The sequence below is a fragment of the Mirounga angustirostris genome, unplaced genomic scaffold, assembly GCF_029215605.1.
Source record: "Mirounga angustirostris isolate CCGP_5_RB_7025 unplaced genomic scaffold, mMirAng1.0.hap1 SCAF_6, whole genome shotgun sequence".
NCBI lineage: Eukaryota > Metazoa > Chordata > Mammalia > Carnivora > Phocidae > Mirounga > Mirounga angustirostris.
The window spans coordinates 102,567,664-102,584,847 of NW_026991714.1; the positions used below are offsets into that span (position 1 = coordinate 102,567,664).

Below are 17,184 nucleotides of genomic sequence, written 5' to 3' on the forward strand. Positions count from 1 at the left end.
CCCTGGATCGAGTCCCGCATCGGGCTCCCTGCTCGGCAGGGAGTCTGCTTCTCCCTCTGACCCTTCCCCCTCTCATGTGCTCTCTCTCATTCTCTCTGTCTCAAATAAATAAATAAAATCTTTAAAAAAAAAAAAAAAGAAATCACTGGTCATGATCCTCTTCAATTTTAGGAATGACTAGAAAGTCGCAATCTGCAGTTTGAAATAATGTTCTAGATCTTTCCCATTTTGCCTAGGACTTAGTAGACCTTAGAGTGATTTACAGAGCATGCAAGGTATGTACCAGGTTTATCACTGCAGCATTACTCAGTGTATGTGCTTAAAATTTGTTATGAAAAATTTGAAATACACAAAACAGTAGAGAGATCGGTATACTGAATGAATATCTATATAGCCATCACCTGGATTTAACAATAGTTAACATGCTGTCATATTTGCTTCATCTATTTTTGTTTGCTGAAATACTTTCAAGTAAATTACAGACATCATGACATTTTATCCCTAAATACTAAAGTATACAAATTCAAAATATGGCATTTTCCTATATAATCACAATAACTTTATCAATCTAGCAAGTGTATAATAATAAAATTAAGTGTAATTCCTTAATTAATCTAATGCCCAGTCTACATTTAATATTTCTTAATTATCCCCAAATTTATTTTGTAGCTTGTTTGTTCAAACTAGGATCCAAAGACCAACATGTGCTCTCTTTGGATGAGAACATCCAGTTCTCATATTTCTTACATTTCTTTTACTTAGAACAGGCTTTTCTCCCACATACATTTTTTTCTATCACACTGATTTGTTAAAGACATCAGACCCAATTGTTTTCTAGACTGTCTCATTTTCTGGATTTGTCTCTCCCTGACCCCACCATGGTGTTTAATTTGTTTCTCAATTCTTGTTTCCTGTAAACTTAGGCTCATCTTCAGTATTTTTGGCAAAGATAATACAATTTGATAACATACATGCCTATGTGGTATGTTATCAAACTCTCTGATCTTTGTTTTCAAAAGTAATCACAAAATACTTTTTTTAATGTCTTTTTTTTATTGTGGTAACATGCGTATTAAATTCACCATCCTACTCAATGGTATTAAACACATTCACATTTTTGGTGTAACCATCACCACCATCCATCTCCATAACTCTTTTCATCTTCTAAAATTGAAACTCTATATCGATTAAACAATAATTCCCATTCTCTCCCCAACCCCGGCAACCACCAGGATCCTTTCTGTCCCTATGTATTTGATTATGTACCTCATACAGCATTTGTGTTTTTGTGACTGGCTTATTTCAGTTAGTATATTGAACTCAAAGTTCATTCATGATGTAGCATATTATGTCAGACTTTCTTTCTTAAGGCTGAATAATATTCAATTGTATATATATGCCACGGTTTGCTTATCTATTCTGTTGATAGACATGTAGATTCCGTCCACATTTTACCTTTTGTGAATAATGCTTCTATGAACATCAGTGCACAAATATTTCTTTGAAACCCTGCCTTCAATTATTTTGGATATACTCCCATAAGTAAAATTGCTGGATCATATAATTCTATTTTTAATTTTTTGAAGAATGACCAGCTTCCACAGTGACTATACCATTTTACATTCCTACCAAAAGTGCATACAGATTCCGATTTGTCCACATCCTTGCCAACAGTCGTCTTCTGGTTTTTTGATAGAATGGTAGTATACAAGATCTCTACTTGACTTATTTCACTTAGCATAATCCCCTCCAGTTCCATTCTAATATGTATGAGGTGATATCTCATTATAGTTTTGGTTTGCATTTCTCTAATGATTAGTGATGTTGCACACTTTTTCATGTGCTCATTGGCCATTTGTAGATGTTTGGAGAAATGTCTATTCAAGTCATTTGCCAGTTTTTGAATTAGGTTGGTTTTTGTTGTTATATTCTGAATATTAATTCCTTATCAGATATATGATTTGCAAATATTTTTCTGTCATTCTGTGAGCTGCTTTTTTACTCATAGATAGGTCTTTTGATGCACAAGATATTTAAATTTTCACTAAGTCCAGGGTGCCTGGGTGGGTCAGTCGTTAAGTGTCCGCCTTCGGCTCAGGTCATGATCCCAGGGTCCTGGGATCAAGTCCCACATCAGGCTCCCTGCTCAGGAGGAAGCCTGCTTCTCCCTCTCCCTCTCCCCCTGCTTGTGTTCCCTCTCTCGCTGTGTCTCTCTCTGTCAAATAAATAAAATCTTTAAAAAAAAATTTTTTTTCATGAAGTCCAATTTCTCTGTCTCTTTTTAAAATTTTATTTATTTATTTATTTACTTACTTACTTATTTATTTTAGAAAGATTAAGTGTGAGCAGGGATGGGGGGCAACAAAGGGGTGTAGAATCTCAGGCAGACTCCAAGCCAAGTGCAGAGCCCAACAAGGGGCTTGATACCTTGATGCCAACATCAAGACCCAAACCGAAACCAAGAGTCAGTTGCCCAACCGAGCCACCCAGGTGCCCCTAATTTTGCTCTTTCTTTTGTTACCTGTGCCTTTAGCATCCTTTTTTTTTATTATTATGTTATGTCACCATACAGTACATCATTAGTTTTTGATGTAGTGTTCCATGATTCATTGTTTGCATATAACACCCAATGCTCCATGCAATACATGCCCTCCTTAATACCCATCACGGGGCTAACCCATTCCCCCACCCTCTCCCCTCTGAAACCCTCAGATTGTTTCCCATAGTCCATAGTCTCTCACAGCTCAGCTCCCCCTCTGATTTCCTTTCCTTCTCCTAATGTCTTCCATGCTATTCCTTATGTTCCACAAGTAAGTGAAACCATATGATAATTGTCTTTCTCTACTTGACTTATTTCACTTAGCATAATCCCCTCCAGTTCCAACCATGTCGATGCAAATGGTGGGTATTCATCCTTTCTGATGGATGAGTAATATTCCATTGTATATACGCACCACATTTTCTTTATCCATTTGTTTGTTGAAGGGCATCTCAGCTCCTTCCACAGTTTAGTATCCTATCCAAGAAATCATTGCCAAATCTAATATCATGAAGCTTTGTCCTTTATATTCTTCTAGGAGTTTTATTGTTTCCAGTCTTGCATTTAGGTCCTTAATCCATCCTGAGTTAATTTTCATATATGGTATTAGGTAATGGTCCAAGTTCATTCTTCTGTATATGGGTATCCAGTTTTCCTAGCACCTATTGTTGAAAAGACTGTCCTTTCCTCATTAAATGGGCTAGGCACCCTTGTCAAAAATCATTTGACCATTTGTGTGAGGGGTTATTTCTGGGCTCTCTATTCTGTTCCATTGTTATATATATCTCTTTCTGCCAATACCATACTTTTTTGATTGCTCTAGTTTTGTAGTAAGTTTTGAAAACAGTAAGTGTGAGACCTCCAACTTTGCTCTTTTTCAGGCTCATTTTGGCTATTTGGGGGTCTCTTGGATTCCATATGAATTTTAGGATGGATTTTTCTATTTTTGCAAAAAAAAAAAATCATTGGGATTTTGATAGGGATTGCATTGACTCTGTAAATCATTTTGGGTAGTATTGACATTTTAACAATATTAACTTTTCCAAACCATGAATATGGGATGTGTGTCAATTTATTTGTATATCTTTAATTTCTTTCAGCAATGTTTTGTAGTTTTCATTGTACAAGTCTTTCATCTTCTTGGTTCAGTTAATTCTTAGAGCTCTTTCCCATCTTGCAAGATGGTGGGCGAAAAAGCTGAGAAGCCGGATACTAAGGAAAAGAAACTGGAAGCCAAGGAGGCTGATGCTGGTGGCAAGGCTAAGAAGGGTAACCCCAAGGCTAAAATGCCAAAGAAGGGGAAGCCCCACTGCAGCTGAAACCCATCCTAGTTAGTGGAATTGGCAGATATTTCCCATCGGCTATGTATTCCAGAAAGGCCATGTGCGAGAAGAAGTATTTGGCAGCTAAATCCAGGGTTGAAAAGAGAAAGGAGAAGGTTTTTGCTACTTTCACAAAACCAGTTGGTGGTGACAAGAACGGTGGTACCCAAGTGGTTAAGCTTCACAAAATGCCTAGGTATTATCCTACTGAAAATGTGCCTGGAAACCTGTTAAGCCATGGCAAAAAACCTTTGAGTCAGCATGTGAGAAAACCGTGAGCTAACATCACTCCTGGGACCATTTTGATCATCCTCACTGGGTGCCACAGAGCGAGAGGGTAGTTTTCCTGAAGCAACTGAGCAGTGGCTTACTACTTGTGACTGGACTGCCATCCCTCAATCAAGTTCCTCTGCGTAGAACACACCAGAAATTCATCATTGCCACTTCTACCAAAATTGATATCAGCAGTGTGAAAATCCCCAAACATCTCACTGATGCTTACTTCAAGAAGAAGAAGCTGCATAAGCCCAGACACCAGGAAGGTGAGATCTCTGACACCAAGAAAGAGAAACACGAGATTACAGAGCAGAGCAAGATTGATCAGAAAGCTATGGACTTACAAATTCTGCCAAAAATCAAAGCTGTTTCACAGCTTCAGAGCTACCTCTGCTCTATGTTTTCTCTCACAAATGGAGTTAACCCTCACAAATTGGTGTTCTAAATTTCTTACAAAGAACCTCATTAGGGGGAGGAGCAAGATGGCAGAAGAGTAGGAGACCTAAATTTCATCTGGTCCCAGGAAATCAGCTAGATAGGTATCAAACCATTCTGAACACCTATAAACTCAACAGGAGATCAAATAAAAGAATAGTAGCAACTCTCTGAACAGAAAAGCGACCACTTTCTGGAAGGTAGGACGTGGGGAGAAGTGAATCCCAGGTGATATTCAGGAGGAGGGGGCCTCCTTTGGCCACTTCTGGCAAGTGATAGAGCCGCGGAGCACAAAATCAGAACTTTTAGAAGTCGACTCCACTGAGGGACGTCACTCCAGTGGCTAAGCGGGGGGTGGAACCCTTGCTGGGACAGTGTGGTCTCAGGACCCTCGGGGTCACAGAAAGACCAGGGGTGCCTGAGTGCAGCAGAGCTCCCAGGTATCAGAGCAGGGAAGCCAGCTGCAGAGACAGAGCCAAGGAGTGGGCTCTTAGCTCGGGGTTGCCATAAACCATGATCCGTGGCACAGTCGGGCCACTGCTCTTCCAGCAGGGACCCAACAAGTGGCAGATCCGGGGAGACTCCCCTTCCTCCCCTGGGAGGAGTGGCGCAGGAGTGCACTGCAGGGATCTGCTGGGTTTGGAGACTACAAACAGGGTCGTGTGCCAGAGATAGAAATGCTTGGTCTCAGGCTGGGTGAGCACAGAGTGTGACCGGAGACCAAGGAGAGAGGAGTGACTGACTGCTTTTCTCTGGCGGCTCACTCAGAAGTGGGGCCCCAACCTCTCGGCTCCTCCGGGACCAGAGATTGGGAGGCCTCCATTTTCTTTCTTGTACTCCAAAGCTGTATGGAAAGCTTGCAGGGAACAAAAGCTACCGAGAGCAAACCCGAGCAGATTACTTAGCCCGGCCCTTGGCGGGGATGGGGGGCAATTCGGCCTCGGGCAAAGACATTTGAGAATCACTGCAACAGGCCCCTCTCTGAGAAGATCAACAAGAACAGCCAGCCAAGACCAAGTTTACTAATCACTGAGAACAGCAGAACTCCAGCACTAGTATTCCCCTAGAATTCCATAGAATTCATGGCTTTTTCCCCCCATGATTCCTTAATCTTTCAAAGTTAATTCTTTAAATTTTCTTTATTTTTTCCTTTTCTATTTTTAAAAATTTTTCTTTTTCCCTTTTTCACCCAACATCTTATCAATCCCTTTTTTAAAAATCTTTTCTATTTTTCATTTTTAGTGTCATATTCTATCCCTTCATTGTAGTTAACCTTATCTTTTGTATATATATAAGTTGTTCTCTCTTTAAAATTTTGGGATACAGTTTCTTCTAACAGACCAAAATATATCCTAAATCTCTAGTGTATGGCTTTGTTCTAGTCTCCCAACTGATCACATTCTCTCCCCGCCCACTTTTTTTGTTCTTTTTTAATATCTCTTCTTCCTTTTTTCAACCAACTTCTTATCTTATCAATTCCTTTTATAAAATCTTTTATAATTTTCATCTTTACAGTCATATTCCATCCCTTCATTGTACTTACCCTTATTTTTGTACATATATAAGTTTTTCTTTCTTTAAAATTTTGGGAGGCAGTTTCTCCTAACAGACGAAAATATGCCCCAAATCTAGTGTGTGGCACTGATCTATTCACCAGCCTGATCATATTTGATCATATTCTTTTTTTTTTTCTTTCTCCCCCCCTGGTTTCAGGTCTCTTCTGATTTGTTTAGTGTATATTTTTCTGGGGTCATTGTTACCCCGTTAGCATTTTGTTCTCTCATTCATCTATTCTTCTCTGGACAAAATGACAAGATGGAAAAACTCACCTCAAAAAAAAAAGAACAAGAGGCAGTACCAACTGCCAGTGACTTAATCAATATGGACATTAATAAGATGTTGGAACTAGAGTTCAGAATGACGATTATAAAGATACTAGCTGGGCTTGAAAAAGCATAGAAGCTACTAGAGAATCCCTTTCTGGAGAAATAAAAGAACTAAAATCTAACCAAGTCAAAATCAAAAAGGCTATTAATGAGGTACAATAAAAAATGGAGGCTCTAACTGCTAGGATAAATGAGGCAGAAGAGAGAATTAGTGATCTAGAAGACCAAATGATAGAGAATAAAGAAGCTGAGAAACAGAGAGATAAACAACTACTGGATCACGAGAGCAGAATTCGAGAGATAAGTGATATCATAAGACGAAATAATATTACAATAATTGGGATCCCAGAAGAAGAAGAAAGAGAGAGAGGGACAGAAGGTATATTGGAGCAAATTATAGCAGAGAACCTCCCTAATTGGGGGAAGGAAACAGGCATCAAAATCCAGGTGGCACAGAGAACCCTCCTCAAAATCAATAAAAATAGGTCAACACCCTGACATCTAATAGTAAAACTTACGAGTTTCAGAGATAAAGAGAAAATCCTGAAAGCAGCTAGAGACAAGAGATCTGTAACCTACAATGGTAGAAACATGAGATTGGCAACAGACCTAGCCACAGAGACCTGGCAGGCCAGAAAGGACTGGCAGGATATATTCAGAGCACTAAATGAGAAAAATATGCAGCCAAGAATACTATATCCAGCTAGGCTGTCGTTGAAAATAGAAGGAGAGATAAGCTTCCAGGACAAACAAAAACTAAAGGAATTTGCAAACACGAAACCAGCCCAGAAGAAATATTGAAAGGGGTCGTCTAAGCAAAGAGAGAGCCTAAAAGTAACATAGACGAGAAAGGAACACAGACAATATACAGTAACAGTCACCTTACAGGCAATACAACGGCACTAAATTCCTATCTTTCAATAGTTACCCTGAATGTAAATGGGCTAAATGCCCCAATCGAAAGACACAGGCTATCAGACTGGATAAAAAAACAAGACCCATCGATATGCTGTCTGCAAAAGACTCATTTTAGACCCAAAGACACGTCCAGATTTAAAGTGAGGGCGTGGAAAACCACTTACCATGCTAATGGACACCAAAAGAAAGCTGGGGTGGCAATCCTTATATCAGACAAATTAGATTTTAAACCGAAAGACTATAATAAGAGACGAGGAAGGACACTATATCCTACTTAAAGGGTCTATCCAACAAGAAAATCTAACAGTTGTAAATATCTATGCCCCTAACATGGGAGCAGCCAATTATATAAGCCAATTAATAACAAAAGCAAAGAAACACATCAACAACAATACAACAATAGTGGGAGACTTTAACACGCCCCTCACTGAAATGGACAAATCATCTAAACAAAAGGTCAACAAGGAAATAAAGACTTTAAATGACACACTGGACCAAATGGACTTCACAGATATATTCAGAACATTCCATCCCAAAGAAACAGAATACACATTCTTCTCTAGTGCCCATGGAACATTCTCCAGAATAGATCACATCCTAGGTCATTAATCAAGTCTCAACCAGTACCAAAAGATTGGGATCATTCTCTGCCTATTTTCAGACCACAATGCTTTGAAACTAGAACTTAATCACAAGAGGAAAGTCAGAAAGAACTCAAATACATGGAGGCTAAATAGCATCCTACTAAAGAATGAATGGGTCAAACAGGAAATTAAAGAAGAATTAAAAAAATTCATGAAAACAAATGAAAATGAAAACACAACTGTTCTAAATCTTTGGGATGCAGCAAAGGGAGTCCTAAGAGGAAAGTATATAGCAATACAAGCCTTTCTCAAGAAACAAGAAAGGTCTCAAATACACAACCTAACCCTATACCTAAAGGAGCTGGAGAAAGAACAGCAAGTAAGTCTAAACCGAGCAGGAGAAGAGAAATAATAAAGATCAGAGCAGAAATCAATGAAATAGAAACCAAAAGAACAGTAGAAGAGATCAATGAAACTAGGAGCTGGTTTTTTTAAAGAATTAACAAGATTGATAAACCCCTGGCCAGACTTATCAAAAAGAAAAGAGAAAGGACCCAAATAAATAAAATCATGAATGAAAGAGGAGAAATCACAACCAACACCAAAGAAATACAAACAATTATAAGAACATATTATGAGCAACTATATGCCAGCATATTAGATAATCTGGAAGAAATGGATGTATTCCTAGAGATGTATAAACTACCAAAACTGAACCAGGAAGAAATAGAAAACCTGAACAGACCCATAACCAGTAAGGAAATTGAAGCAGTAATAAAAAATTTCCCAACAATTAAGAGCCCAGGGCCAGATGGTTTCCCAGGGGAATTCTACCAAACATTTAAAGAAGAATTAATACCTATTCTTCTGAAACTGTTCCAAAAAATAGAAATGGAAGGAAACCTTCCAAACTCATTTTATGAGGCCAGCATTACCTTGATCCCAAAACCAGACAAAGACCCCACCAAAAAGGAGAATTACAGACCAATATCCCTGATGAACATGGATGCAAAAATTCTCACCAAAATACTAGCCAACAGGATCCAACAGTACATTAAAAGGATTATTCACCATGACCAAGTGGGATTTATTCCTGGGCTGCATGGTTGGTTTAACATCTGCAAACCAATCAATGTGATACAATATATTAATAAAAGAAATAACAAGAACCATATGATCCTCTCAATAGATGAAGAAAAAGCATTTGACAAAGTACATTCTTTCTTGATTAAAACTCTTCAGAGTGCAGGGATAGAGGGTACATACCTCTATATCATAAAAGCCATCTATGAAAAACCCAGAGCGAATATCATTCCCTTGGGGAAAAACTGAGAGCTTTTCCCCTAAGGTCAGGAACATGGCAGGGATGTCCACTATCACCACTGCTATTCAACATAGTACTAGAAGTCCTAGCCTCAGCAATCAGACAACAAAAAGAAATAAAAGGCATCCAAATCGGTGAAGAAGAAGTCAAACTCTCACTTTGCAGATGATATGATACTTTACGTGGAAAACCTAAAAGACTCCACCCCAAAACTGCTGGCACTCATACAGGAATTCAGTAAAGTTGGCAGGATATAAAATCAATGCACAAAAATCAGTTGCATTTCTATACACCAACAACAAGACAGAAGAAAGAGAAATTTAGGAGTCGATCCCATTTACAATTGCACCCAACACCATAACATACCTTGGTATAAATCTAACCAAAGAGGCAAAGAATCTGTACTCAGAAAACTATAGAATGCTCATGAAAGAAATTGAGGAAGACACAAAGAAATGGAAAAACATTCCATGCTCATGGATTGGAAGAACAAATATTGTGAAAATGTCAATGCTACCCAGAGCAATCTACATATTTAATGCAATCACTATAAAATATCATCAACTTTTTTCAAAGAAATGGGACAAATAATCCTAAAATTTGTGTGGAACTAGAAAAGACCCCGAATAGCCAGAGGAATGTTGAAAAAGAAAAGCAAAGCTGGTAGCATCACAATTCCGGACTTCAAGCTCTATTACAAAGCTGTCATCATCAAGACAGTATGTTACTGCCACAAAAACAGACACATAGATCAATGGAACAGAATAGAGAGCCCAGAAATGGACCCTCAACTCTATGGTCAACTCATCTTTGATAAAGCAGGAAAGAATGTCCAATGGAAAAAAGACAGTCTCTTCAACAAATGGTGTTGGGAAAATTGGACAGCCACATGCAGAAGAATGAAATTGGACCCTTTCCTTACACCACACACAAAAATAGACTCAAATGGATGAAAAACCTAAATGTGAGACAGGAATCCATCAAAATCCTTGAGGAGAACACAGGCAGCAACCTCTTTGACCTCAGCCGCAGAAACTTCTTCCTAGAAACATTGCCAAAGGCAAGGGAAGCAAGGGCAAAAATGAACTATTGGGACTTCATCAAGATAAAAAGTTTTTGCACAGCAAAGGAAACAGTCAACAAAACCAAGAGACAATCGACAGAATGGGAGAAGATATTTGCAAATGACATATCAGATAAAGGGCTAGTATCCAAAATCTATAAAGAACTTATCAAACTCAACACCCAGAGAACCAATAATCCAATCCAATCAAGAAATAGGCAGAAGACATGAACAAACATTTCTGCAAAGAAGACATCCAAATGGCCAACAGACACATGAAAAAGTGCTCAACATCGCTCAGCATCAGGGAAATACAAATCAAAACCTCAATGAGATACCACCTCACACCTGTCAGAATGGCTAAAATTAACAAGTCAGGAAATGACAGATTTTGGCAAGGATGCGGAGAAAGGGAAACCCTCCTACACTGTTGGGAATGCAAGCTGGTGCAGCCACTCAGGAAAACAGTATGGAGGTTCCTCAAAAAGTTGAAAATGAGCTACCCTATGACCCAGCAATTGCACTACTGGGTATTTACCCCAAACATACAAATGTAGTGATCCGAAGGGGCACCTGCACCCCAATGTTTATAGCAGCATTGTCCACAATAGCCAAACTATGGAAAGAGCCTAGATGTCCATCAGCAGATGGATGGATAAAGAAGATGTGGTATATATATACAATGGAATATTATGCAGCCATCAAAAAAGAAATCTTGCCATTTGCAATGACGTGGATGGAACTAGAGGGTATTATGCGAAGCGAAATAAGTCAATCAGAGAAAGACAAGTATCATATGATCTCACTGATATGAAGAATTCTTAATCTCAGGAAACAAACTAAGGGTTGCTGGAGTGGTGGGGGTTGGGAGGGATAGGGTGGCTGGGTGATGGACACTGGGGAGGGTATGTGCTATGGTGAGTGCTGTGAATTGTGTAAGACTGATGAATCACAGACCTGTACCTCTGAAACAAATAATACATTATATGTTAAAAAAAAAAAAAAAAAGAAGAAGATAGTAGGAAGGGAAAAATGAAGGGGGTGAAATTGGAGGGGGAGATGAACCATGAGAGACTATGGACTCTGAGAAACAAACTGAGGGTTTTAGAGGGGAGGCGGGTGGGGGGATGGGTTAGGCCAGTGATGGGTATTAAGGAGGGCACGTATTGAATGGCACTGGGTGTTATACACAAACAATGAATCATGGAACACTACATCAAAAACTAATGATATAATGTATGATGACTAATATAACATAATAAAAAAAAGAACCTAATTAAATAACTGAGTTAATTCTTAAGTATTTTATTCCTTTGATGGAATTGATTTATAACTTACTTTTCGTGTTGTTCACGATTAGTATATAGAAATGCAACTGATATTTGCTGAATTTGTATCCTGCATTTTTTAAAAAAAGATTTATTTATTATTCATTCATTCATTCATCCATTCATCCATTTGGAGAGCAGAGGGGAAGGGCCGAGGGAGAGAAAACCCAAGCAGACTCTGTGTGGGCATGGAGCCTGACATGGGGCTTGATCTCATGACCCTGAGATCATGACCTGAGCCAAAATCAAGAGTCAGATGCGAAACTGACTGAGCCACTCAGGCACCCCATATCCTGCTGCTTTACCAAAATCATTTATATCATTTATTCTGGGGTGTGTGTGTGTGTGTGTGTGTGTGTGTGTGTGATCTTTAAGGTTTTCTACATATAATCATATATAAAACTGATTATATAACCTGCAACAGAGATCATTTTATTTCTTCCTTTCCAATTTGGATGTCTTTTATTTCTTTTTCTTGCCTAACTGCTTTGGCTAGAACGTTTAATATTATTTTGAAAAGAAGTGAAAGCAGGAATCCTTGCCTTGCTCCTGATCTTAGAGGGAATATTTTCAGTCTTTCACCATTGAGTATAATGTTCATTGAGAAATGTTTATATATGGCTTTTATCATTTTGAGGTAGTTTCCCTCTATTCCTACTTTGCTGAGTGTTTATTTCATGAAATGGTGTTGAATTTTGTCAAAAGCTTTTTCTCTATCAAGTGAGATATTATGTGGGGGGTTTTCATTCTGTTGATTTGATTTATTACATAGATGGAGTTGTATGTTAAGCCATCCTTGCATTCCAAGAATAAATTCCCCTGGTCAAGGGGCATAATTCTTTTCATATGCTGTTCAACTTCGTTTGCTAGTACTTTGTTGAGTACTTGTGCATCAATGTTCATAAGAGATATTGGTTTGTAGTTTTCTTATAGTGTCCTTGTCTGGCTTCAGTGTCAGGATAATGTTGGCCTCATAGAATGAGTTAGGAATATTCTCTCCTCTTCAATTTTTTTGGGAAAGTTTTAGTAGTATTGGTGTTAGTTCTTCAAGAATTTGGTAGAATTCACTGGTGAAGCCATCAGGCCCAGGACTTTTCTTTGAGAGATTTTTTTAAATCACTGATTTAATCTCCTTAATAGTTATAGTTCTATTAAGATTTTCTTTCCTTGTGCTTTAATCTGGTAGTTTTGTGTCCCTAAGAATTTGTCCATTTCATCTAGGTTATCCCATTTGTTGAATAATTTTTCATAGTACTCACTTACACTTTTAATTTCTGTATAATTGGTAGTAATATCCCCACTTTAATTTCTAACTTTAGTTATATGAGTCTTCTCTATTTTTTCTTAGTCCGTCTAGCTAGAGGTTTGTGAATTTTGTTGATCTTTTAAAAAAACTGACTTTGGGGGGCACCTGGGTGGCTCAGTCAATTAAGCATCTAACTCTTGATTTCGGTTCAGGTCATGATCACAGGGTGCTGGGATCTAGCCCCATGTCAGGCTCCCCATTCAGTGGGGAGTCTGCTTGGGGATTCTCCCTCTCCCTCTGCCCCTTCCCCCACTCATGTGCACTCTCTCTCTCCCTAGAATAAATAAATCTTTTTTAAAAACCTGACTTTTGGTTTCATTGATTTTCTGTGTTGTTTTTTATTCTGTATTTTGCCTACTTCTGCTCTAGTTTTTATTATTTCCTTTCTTCTGTGGGTTTTGGAATTTTGTTCTTCTTTTTCTAGTTCCTTAAGCGGTATAGTTAGATTGTTGATTTGAAATGTTCCTTGTTTTTTAAAATTTTATTTGTTTACTTATTTTTAATTCCAGTATAATTAACATACACTGTTATATTAGTTTCAAGTGTACAATATGGTGATACAACAATTCTATACATTACTCAATGCTCATCATGATAAGTGTACTTTTAATCCCCTTCACCTATTTCACCCATCTTCCCACCCACTTCTCTCTGGTAACCACTAGTTTGTTTTCTATAGTTAAGAGTCTGTTTTTTGGTTTTTCTCTTTTTTTATTTCTTAAAATCCATATGAGTGAGATCATATGGTATTTCTCTCTGTTGTTTCACTTAACATTATATCCTCTAGATCCATCCATGTTTTTGCAAATGGCAAAATTTCATTCTTTTTTATGGTTGAGTAATATTCCATTGTATATATATACCACATTTTCTTTATCCATTCCTCTATTGATGGACACTTGGGTTGCTTCCATATTTAGCTATTGTAAATAATGCTGCAATAAACATTGGGGTGCATATAACTTTTTAGATTAGTGTTTTCATATTCTTTGAGTAAATGTCCAATAGGGAATTACTGGATCATATAGTAATTCTATTTTTAATTTTTTGAGGAGCCTCCATACTGTTTTCCACAGTGGCTGCACCAGTTTGCATTCCCACTAACAGTGCCTGAGGGTTTCTTCACATCCTCACCAACACTGTTGTTTCTTGTGATTTTTTTTTTAAATTTGAATGGGCTATACTTTCATGTTTCTTTGTATGCCTTATGATTTTTTTATTCAACATTGGATATTTGAATCTAATAACGGGGTAAGTCTGGAAATCAGATTCTACCCCTTCCCAGAGTTTACTGCTTTTTGTTTTATTTTTATTTGTCATTGTTGTAGGCTGTCTCTGTGCTGAGGGTCAGCCTGAGGTGTAAAATTAAGGTCTTTTCAGGTCTCCTCTGAGCCTTTCCCTGGACATGCATGGTCACTTTCTAGTTTTCCCCTTAAAGCAGTTGTTTTTAAGTGCCCTAATTGTTAATGCCTGGTGCCTGAATGGGGAAAAGGAGAAAAAGGTAAGAAGGGAAAAGGATGCTGCCCTTTAAATCCTTTGGTAGTTTCAACAGGAGAGGAAGGGTCTTACAACAACGGGATGGAGGGAGGTGCAACAACACCTTATAGCCTCTTTGTCTGCACCTCTGTGATCAGAAGCAGCAATCAGCAATCAGAGCACAGATCCACAATATTTGAAGGACAAGGTCCTTTTAGCTCATCCTGGCTCTGGCAAACTGTGTGCAAGCTACTAGAGGAACACATACATGGCTCCCTGCCACATACCTAGAAGGGTGGGGAATGAGTAGCTGCTACTGTGTTTAGATCTGAAATTAACCAAAATTAATCATAATTTGCCATCTAAACCTTCCCCTATAAGTTGCAAGCCTTCAACAGACCCAGAGTTCCAAAACAGTTATAACAGACAGAATGTGGTAGTGCAAGTGTTGTGTAGGTGGGAGACAGATTCCTGGTACTTCCCACTCTCCTATCTTCCCAGAATCTTCAAAAATATTATTTTTATAGTTTTCAAAAGTATACTCTATCTGTAGTAAAGCCCCATTTCCCCCCTAACATTGTTTTATCTTCTTGGCTTTGTTTTGTTTTGGCTCAATCATGCCAGAAGTTTGTCTATTCTGTTAGTCTCTTAAAGCAGGTTTTGTTCTGTAGCTCTTTTCTAGTGCTTATTTTCTAATTAATTAATTTTTGTTCTTATCTTTAATTCTTTCTTTTTATATTCTTTGGAGTTCTCTGTTATTTTAGTAGCTTCTTGAGTTAAATATTTAACTCATTTCCTTTTATTCTTTTTTATGTTAAGAGAACCATTTTATTAAAGATAGATCTTAACATATTCCATAATTAAACAATTTTGTGTCCATTGGGCATGTGTCCATTTTCTAATACACTCAGACTTTCAAAAACAAAATGGTCAAAGCCCTCTTTCATCTTTTTAGAAGAGTTATACACTATTAACAAACTTTCCACTAGCAAAGAGGAAACTTTGTTTTATACAGCTTAACTCTTGACGAATTGGAAAGAAGAGGTTCTCTGCATGAGGTAGTCTCTCTCAAGAAAACCCAAGGAGAAGATGACAGACACTATACTGCAGAGGGTACTCATGGTCTCCAGAAAGAATTTTTTTTTCTGTTTTCACCACTACCGTCACAGTTTCTAATTTGTGGGCTCTATGCAGAGGAGGGGTGGCTTTCGTTGACTCATTAATTTGTGTACTTTCTTTCAGTCTTGAGTAGACAGTAATGCTTTATCATTATAAGTCCAGTGGTGTTGAGTTTCACGACTCCTCTCACTACTATGCTTTTTCCCCCTTTTAGAATGTCCCAAATTAAACTTTTTATTTTGAGATAATTTCAGATTCATATACAATTGTGAGAAATAATACAGAAAGCTATCTTGTACCCTTTTTTCCCAATGGTACTATCAAGATACAGATCATTTCATCACCACAAGGATTCTGGTTACCCTTTTAACCCATGTTACCCTTTTATTTTTATTTATTTATTTAAGATTTTATTTATTTGACAGAGAGAGAGCACAAGTAGGTAGAGCTGCAGGCAGAGGCAGAGGGAGAAGCAGACTTCCCGCAGAGCAGGGAGCCCGACACAGGACTTGATCCCAGGACCCTGGGATCATGACCTGAGCCAAAGGCAGATGCTTAACCAACTGAGCCACCCAGGTGATCCCATGTTACCCTTTAAAAGCCACCTCCACTATTCTCCTTCTTAACACGAGGCAACTACTAATTTGTTCTCCATTTCTATGCTTTGTCTCTTCAAAAATGTTATATAAATGTACTTTTACAGTATGTACCTTTTAAGATTGGCCTTTTCATTCAGCATAATTCTCTGGAGATCCAGTGAGATTGGTTTGTGTCCCAGTAATTTGTTCATTTTTATTGATGAATAGCATTTCATAGTATGGCTGTATGTTTGTTTAACCCATGGAGGGACATCTGGGTTGTTTCCTGTTTTTTACTATAAAGCTCCTATAAACTATATACTGGTTTTTGTGTGAATATAAGTCTTCATTTTCTGGCATAAAGGCTCAGGAGTGCAATTGCTGGATTATATATGGTTGTTTGCATGTTTTGTTTTTAAAGAAATTGCATACTGCTTTCTAGACTGACACTTAGCATTCCCACCAGAAATTCTGACATTTGACATTTCCAGCAGGAATGTATCAGTGATCCAGGTTCTTTGCAACCTGTTGGAATTTGGTGTTTTCGCTATTTTTAATTTTAAACATTCCCATATGTGTGTAGTGATAGGTGTGTAGTGATACCTCACTGTGGTTTTGATTTGCATTTCCCTAATGGCTAATAATGTTGAACACTTTTTCATATGTTTATATGCCATCTGTATATCCTTTGGTAAACTGTCTCTTCAAGTCTTTTGCCTATTTTCTTTTTTTTTTTTTTTAAGATTTTATTTATTTATTTGAGAGAGAGAGAAAGCATGAGGTGGGGAGGGTCAGAGGGAGAAGCAGACTCCTCGCTGAGCAAGGAGCCCGATGTGGGCCTCGATCCCGGGACTCCAGGATCATGACCTGAGCTGAAGGCAGTCACTTAACCAACTGAGCCACCCAGGCGCCCTTGCCTATTTTCTAACTGGATTGTCTGGAGTATTTTTTACTGTTGAATCTTGAGTTCTTTATATATTTTAGATACTATTACTTTGTCAGATTGTGATTTGCAAATATTTTCTCTCAC

General features: G+C 38.0%; 1 protein-coding gene and 1 pseudogene across 19 annotated transcripts in view; one reads left to right on the forward strand and one right to left on the reverse strand.

Moving 5' to 3' along the window:
* Positions 1-17,184, reverse strand: part of CFAP70 (cilia and flagella associated protein 70) — a 125,156-nt gene that overhangs the window by 92,806 nt on the left and 15,166 nt on the right. The gene's annotated exons all lie outside the window — the stretch shown is intronic.
* LOC123846543 (large ribosomal subunit protein eL6-like) lies at positions 3,721-4,582 on the forward strand (annotated as a pseudogene).